General features: G+C 40.7%; 1 long non-coding RNA gene across 1 annotated transcript; it reads right to left on the bottom strand.

Annotated features, from left to right (window-relative positions):
* Positions 1 to 918: 918 nt before the first annotated feature.
* On the bottom strand, positions 919 to 5,560 carry LOC141372186 (uncharacterized). Its single transcript, XR_012377485.1, has 2 exons — positions 2,011 to 5,560; positions 919 to 1,788 (listed from the first exon to the last, which is right to left on the bottom strand). It is a non-coding gene; the product is annotated as an uncharacterized lncRNA (long non-coding RNA).
* Positions 5,561 to 7,802: the final 2,242 nt, after the last annotated feature.

Genomic DNA, 7,802 nt, shown 5'->3' on the forward strand with positions numbered 1-7,802 from the left:
AATAATGAAACACTACGAGAGGAATATAATACATACTAAAAGATTTACAATTCTCCCTATTCCCAAATAATTTGTTTAATTTCATATCATAACATGTACAAGCTAAATATCAGAAAATACTTAGTAACCCAAAGAAAAAAGAAATCAACAATCTGAAAAAAAAAAACAAAAAAAACCCAGGAATTATATTTAGAATGCTCGTGCCTTTAAATATCCAATTACCAAAGGCTGACATAAAATCTTATGCTTTCTGCGCTTGAATTCTGTTGGTGGAAGAAAGCAGGAAGGAACGCGGCGCAATCCCAACACGACAGCCTCCTCCTGTGCAGACCTGTCCGCTTTGTAAGCAAAACCTCAACAGGTCAACTTGAGGCTACATAAATAAACTCTGATGTGCTTGTGATCTCTTGTGAAATCTGTTATGCCCCCGACATGTGGCTGACAGCTCAGAGGCTACACTTGTGTTTTCCGAGTGTGAACACTCTTCAAGTCTACCTCTCTATGACCACAGACTCTTCAGAAGGCTGCATGTTACACGGACGCGCATTCCCCAGGCTACTCTGTGAATGACCCAACGCTGGACAACTGCCCTCAAAGGACAACAGTCTGTCACTCCAGGGCTGTGTCTGTGTCACCAACAGGCCACATGAGGTGAGCCCTTGTGTTTACTCAAAGTTGATCCTCCCTGCTACGCTCAGAGTTGTACCATCACCGCCATCTGAATGTAGACTATTCTCATCACCCCAAAGAGAGAGAAATCCCACACTGGACATTGGTCACCCTCAGCTCCTCCAGCCCCCAACCCCTGGCAACCACGAGTCCAACTTTCTGTCTCTATGAATTCGCCTCTTCTGGGTGATGTGGCCCGTTTAGCATTTTGATGAACAGCCAAGCTTCCTCCCAAAGTGGTTATAACCCTTAACGTGAGCTTATTGGCCATTCGTATCCTCTTGGGATAAATGTGTGTTCAGATCCTACACCCACTTGTTAACAGCGTCATTTGTCTTTTCACTGTGAAGCTGTAAGAGCTCTTTGTATTATTCTGGAAACAAATACCTCGTTAGACATGTGATTAGCATATGTGAGAGTACAAATATTTTCCCCCACTCTAGGTTATCATTTTATTTTCCTGATGGTATCCTCTGATGTCCAGAAGTTTTTAATTTGGATAAATACAATTTAAGTTTTTCTTTAGTCACTTGGGCTTTTACTGTCCAAGATCACAAAAATTTGCCTTTATGTTTTCCGCCAGGAGTCTTACAGTTTTAGCTCTTCCACTGAGGTCTATGATCCATTACGAGGGGTTTTCTGGGTATGACCTGAGGGAGGGGCCCAACTTCATTCTTTCGCATCCAGCTGTCCAGGTGCCCCAGCACCATTCGTGGAGTGCACTGAACAGTCCACCGGACGGTGTGAGCATCCTTGGGAAAACCAATCTGTCATGAATGTAAAGGTTTATTCCTGGACTCTACGTTGTATTCGTTGGTCTATTCATTTATCCTTCTGCCAGTCCCACACCTTCTTGATTACTGTGGCTTTGAAATGAGCTCTGAAATGGGGAGGCAGGAGTCCTCCAATGCTGATCTTCTTTTCTGGGTTGCACTGGCTACTCTGGGTCTCCTGCATTTCCATATTAATTTTAGAGTCAGCTCGTGAGTTTCTGCCAAAAAGCCAAGTGGGATTTTTGACAGATTGTGCTGAATCTGCAGATCAATTTGGAGAGTGCTGCCACTGTAACAATACTGTCTTTCAATTCCTGAACTTGGGATGACTTTTATTTATCTAGATCTTTGACTTTTTTTTATTTTTTATTTTATTTTTTTTTAAAGATTTTATTTATTTATTTGAGAGAGAGAATGAGAGACAGAGAGAGCATGAGAGGGGGGAGGGTCAGAGGGAGAAGCAGACTCCCTGCTGAGCAGGGAGCCCGATGTGGGACTCAATCCCGGGACTCGAGGATCATGACCTGATCCGAAGGCAGTCGCTTAACCAACTGAGCCACCCAGGCACCTTGATTTTTTTTTAAAAAAAATGTTTTATTAGTTTCCAGCAGGCAACCCTGTATTTTAGCTAAATCTATTCCTATTTTTTTCTTTCTGATGCCACAACAACGGAACTGTTATTGTAATTTCATTTTCAGATGATCACTGCTGGTATACAGAAATACAAGTGGTTTTGTGTATCTATGTTGTACCCGACAACCTTCCTACCTCATTTCTTAGTTCTAACATTTCTCTATGTGTGGACACCTCAGACTTCCCAGTGTACAAGATCACGCCACTGTGAAAGGAGCCCAGGACTCCTTCTTCCCTTTCTATGTAGATGTGTTTTAGTACAGGTAAAGACAGAGAAAAAACTATGAAAATCCAAAGCAGGAGACACCAAAATATTCTCTTAACCAACTTAGTGTTATCAAAAGCCTTAAAATTTGTACACACTTTAAACAAACAGTTTCACTTCTGGAAATTTATCCTAAAAAACAAAACGAAACAAAAAAACAAGGATCCCAGCAGCATCAAATATAAAAAACTGGAAATAACCTGAATGTCTATAAATAGGAAATTCATGGTACACCCATATGTTGAAATACTGTATTTCCTGAATTCAAAGATGCGGTTAGTCTCAGGTGGGAAGACAATACCACTTTAAAAACAAAAACTCTAAGTCTCAACTGAGTTTTAGTAACATGAAACATAACGCATCCACCGAAGCAGGAAATACAGTTCTATGCAGCTGTTCTCATGCAGGAGAATATTTACTGTTGCAGACCATGTTCACAGTGTATACGTAATTTCTTACAATTCTACTTGTGACCCCCTTGCCTTGAGAGAGAGGGGGGACAATGGCTGTCAAGCCTATGTTCCTTAGACACTGACGACAGTATTGTCAGAGGAGTGGCTCTGAATCAGGCAAACGTGGCACCATCACCGGGAAGGTTTTCTGCACTACAGATCTGCTCGAGCCTTCTGCCTGGGACGTGTACTTTCACCTCCCCTCTCCAAGGAACAGGCCCACACATGTCACCTAGACTCTCCAGGTCAGTCTGACTTCCACCCTGGACACCTATGGCTTAAAGACAGCAAAAGTTACTTCTCCATTCATCAAGTAATTATCAACCACAAAACATAATAGCTCCTAGTGCTTCCAAGAACTCAGGAAGTGAAAATAAGCTCTCATTTCTAAAGCAGTAATATTAGAGAAGATCACCAAATAGGGGCAGGTCCCAACTTCTGAAACTGGAGGTAAGCACTCTTCAAGGAGACAGAGCCCTGGGCACAGGCAAAGACTGCTAGGACCTGCAAGCCACTCTGGGCCACACCTCAAATCTAGGGTTTACCTGAATACAGGACAGATGTGCAGGACCAGCAACAACCAAGAGGTGTCACGCCCATACTACCATGTCAGTCGCCGGCATATCTACCCTGAGAAAAGCCCCAAGAGCCAGCCTTGCAACATAAAGCAGGTGACGAGAAAGGCACAGCCGATGCCATGCCACCATTTCCTTCTTAACAACTGGAGTCTACCACACATGGGCCTCCACCTTTAGGGTTTAGATCTACTGGGTCGTAACTGGATCAGAACAGACCGGTGGCCTATGGAAGATGTGGACAAGTGGCCCCACAGGAGTACCTGGACCTTCCCGTGACCTCAGCACCAAGCAGGTCAACGATGGAAGCTACAGTAATGCCACCTAGAAGAGCCAAAAGCAAACCCGAGAGGGTGACGGTATTTCACAGCAAAACCACAGTATTTGTGGCATCAGTCTGTCAGTCACAATGCCTGACAGGAATGTGTCACACAGCCGGTTCATGGGCCGGGACTAAATCTTGTACCACAAAGTAGAATTCCTTCTTCCTACTTCTGGCCATGTGGAGTAAGTGCCAAAACAAGAGATATTTTTATAAAAAGAGAAAAAATTCTACTGATATATCATATATTAAATATTAAATTCTATAATTCTATAATTCTATTGATAGAATATCAGTTTAACCACACCAGAAACTTTTCTATGTATTTTAAATAAGCTACCTTTTAAATGCCACAGAAACGCTTAGCTCTACTTAAGACAGGGAAACTCAGACACAAGCAGCACACGTACCTTTGCAAAGGTCACACTAAATGTGCAGCTTATGTTAAGCATGTTTGTCTCTGGACAGCAGGAGGTATAAGTCCAGGTATGATTTGGTTTCTCCTTTCCATACTCCATCCACACCTCCAACATGCAGAGACACTCAGAAGAAAGAGTGGACAGAAGGAAGGACCGAAAATCAGAGTCCTCGCAGACTGACTGATCACCTACGCAGTCTATCTGGCTTTCCATTAACAAAATACCACGAACACAGCTTATGTGGAAGATGCCGTGTTAACGATCCAGACCTCCTTTATCTAAGAACCGCTTGCATGGCTAGATCTATTCTACCCGATTAACTCTGACAGAAGCATTACAATCCGTTTTGTTACTATGATTACACTAGCTTTTCCCCAAAGAGCTGCTGTGGAAACTGAATGATGCAAAAGATAATCTTCATTCTGACACAAGAATGCAGTAAAATCACTTATTTTCAGTTTGCTCTCCTGTTCTATGGCAAATATAACAGAAATTAGATCAGAGCTGAAGCTAGTAAATAACATTGCCCAGAGTGCTTGATATAGAAAGATTATTAAACCATCACTGTCTTCAGAAATACCCTTTAGGTGGAGAGCAGAACAAATGTGAAGTGCCCTGTTTAAAATTAGTGGACGTCAGACGTTAAGATTTTATAACTGCCGGCTGTATGATGGTTTTATGCTTCCCTGGCAGGCTTCTGGCAAGGAGGAATCTGGAAATGCTAACTAATTCCTTTCTCTGGGCAACCTTACAGGTACTTACAGAACCTGAGAAACCAGGCAGAGAAAAGACGTCAAACACTGAGTGTGTGTGTAAGGGCCACATGCTAGTGCAGGCCCTCGACACAGGACAGGGCCAAACACAGTGGTCAAGAAAGAGCAAGGAATCGGGAGCTAGGAAGGAATCCCGCTGAAGCACACCTCCTTTATTTAAATATATATACATATATATAGGGCGTCTGGGTGGCTCAGTTGGTTAAGCGACTGCCTTCCGCTCAGGTCATGATCCTGGAGTCCCGGGATCGAGTCCCGCATCAGGCTCCCTGCTCAGCAGGGAGTCTGCTTCTCCCTCTGACCCTCCCTCCTCTCATGTGCTCTCTCTCTCTCTCTCTCATTCTCTCTCTCAAATAAATAAAATCTTTAAAAAAAATTTAAAAAAAAATAAAAAATATATATATTATATGTGTGTGTGTGTGTATACATTTACACATTTTAGATGTAGATTTAGTTTAAAGGTTCTTTAAGTTTGCCTAGATTAATAAAAAAGATCTTCTGTATATAATATCTGAATTTTCATTTTAAAAAAATTTTTTTCTGAGGTGACTTTGGATCGAGGAACCAATATACCTCAGCCTGCCTCTTGGATTCAAAGGTGAATCTAATGGACACATCACCCTTTTAAGAGTTTTGCTAAATCAGAGGTTAAGATGTATATAGCAGTGCAAGCATAGATACTAACAAATCTTGACATGTATTCATTCATTCGGTGATTTTGTATTTGTAGGACAATGCAGTTACATTCACCGCTCAAATCCATGCTACTCGAAAGTCTGTGTGGATGGGAGCAGGAGGGGCTAGTTGAAGGGACCCCGTCAGGGAGATTTCGGCCCCCTCTGCCAGTCCTCCCCGGTGCATCTGAGAAGACCCTCTCTGGGGGGCCAAAAGGAAGCAGTAGGTTTTTCCAGGTGAGAGGAAGAAAGAAGGCACACATTTTGTCTGTATAAGCTGAAAATTAATGAAAATTATTGGCAAACAGCATCAAACCATTAAAACAGCATTATGTCTGAAGTTGAAATATTTGATGTTAAGTGTCATCTGCCTTCCAAAAACTTCCCCACACTGAGCTGCCAACCAGAAACTGTCTGGACTACTGACTGAGCTACTTCAGCCAAAAGGGAAGAAGTGCCCATCTATCAGGATGCCAAGACAGTCACTGAGGAGACCCCACCCCATCATTCCCAACAGCGCCATCGGCATGGGGGAGCCGGGCTGGAGAGACAGACCTGGTATCACAGGGCACGTACGGGATGCCCCAAGGAGACCACCCCCCATGCCCGCCAGCAAAGGCGCCCAGTGGCCTCTGAGCCAAGACGCACAGGCAGCGCACGGGCCCAACACCCCTGGCGAGGCTGCGAAGTCGGTCAGTGGCAGAGCTCTGGAAAACCCTGTAAGCGAAGTCCAATGGTACACAGCAGCAGTATCATGCTTCTGAAAACCTGATCAATTTATCTTTCAACCATCTCCACTCTGAAAACCAAATACTAAATATTAATAATTTAACTTAATTTCAAAAATCTTTTCTTTTACCAGAGGAGCCCAGTAGGTGTAGAGACAGCCTATTTTCAATGCTGGCACAAACTGTGAGCAGGATACTACCAGAAAATAGAGATTCAAGAAAAACTTGAACTGTTCATATAAAACCTAAAAAGGAAAAGAAAAAATTAACACAATCTCTCCAAGGACAACCTTTAAAACTTTAATTAATTAATTAAATCAGCACAATATCTAACTATATTTCCATCAAACAGTGACAATATGCCCTCAGTTACAGTAAATTAAGTAATTCTGATACTGGCTTTCCAGTAACTAAATTACATATATATTTATTTAAAATTATATTTAAAATAAACTGAAAAAACAATTAGAACTTCCAATTATGTTAAAAGCATCCTCTAAAAGTTTTTATTTTCTTGTATACAATTTCCAGTTTTGCACACTCCTCTGTAAATCTCGGTATGTATATCAAAGCAAATGAGATAGCGAAATCTTCCCAATGTAAGTCAATAAATATATTATTTATATACACACAAATGTGTATCTTGATAACTCAGAAACTCTTACAATGGGAAAGTTCTATTAACCTTATATTTATGAAATGGTAAAAAATAAAATATAATAGCCACGTTTCTGAACATGAACATCTGGGTAGCTTTAAAATAACTGAGCGAACAAGCAAAACATACACAATTTGACTTCACAAAAACTGTCTTAATCTCCTCTATTTACTTCTCTCGAAGTATAAGAAATAATGACATAAAAAAGTATGTGAATTGCACACCAATTCAGGAAGACAGCGACCTATATATTCTTTATAATCTCTTGGCAGTTGATCTGCAATACTATTTTCAAATACAAAAGAAGTATCCTTCAACAAAATTCTAGGAATGCAAATCCTGCAACTTTGTTTTTGTTTTTTAATTCAAATAGAGTTATTTTTAAGGAAGAAAACTCAAGAGCCAGTATATTAATAGACTTCTATTTACAAATTCTCAAATTATTAAATTTAAATTGAAAATCAAAATGGAACAAATTTCATGTTTATAGATGAGAATAATTCAAATGGCACACTATCATTGCAATTAAACTTACAACCTTGCAACTTCCAAATCAAAATCTCTTTGGATGCCATTTTATATGCAACTTGGAGGGTATGGAAATTTTAACAAGAGCAGAGCAATGGGTTAAGTACTTATTGTTGACTTAAAGAGTCTGGAACCACAGGTTTTATATAATGAAGTTTTCTACATTACCATACAGCTGTTTGTGCAACTCAAAAATCAGCTACAATGATAACACGTTTCTATTCATAATCATATTCAATTGCTGTCTGAAGATGTTTTGAGTCATTTCAGAAATTAATCTCAGCAGGAGAGAAAGCTCTTTCTCCTCAGTGATTTCTTTAAAATCTCAGGTAG

Source organism: Callorhinus ursinus, unplaced genomic scaffold, assembly GCF_003265705.2.
Source record: "Callorhinus ursinus isolate GAN/ISIS: 27379988/994484 unplaced genomic scaffold, GSC_fseal_2.0 scaffold2238, whole genome shotgun sequence".
NCBI lineage: Eukaryota > Metazoa > Chordata > Mammalia > Carnivora > Otariidae > Callorhinus > Callorhinus ursinus.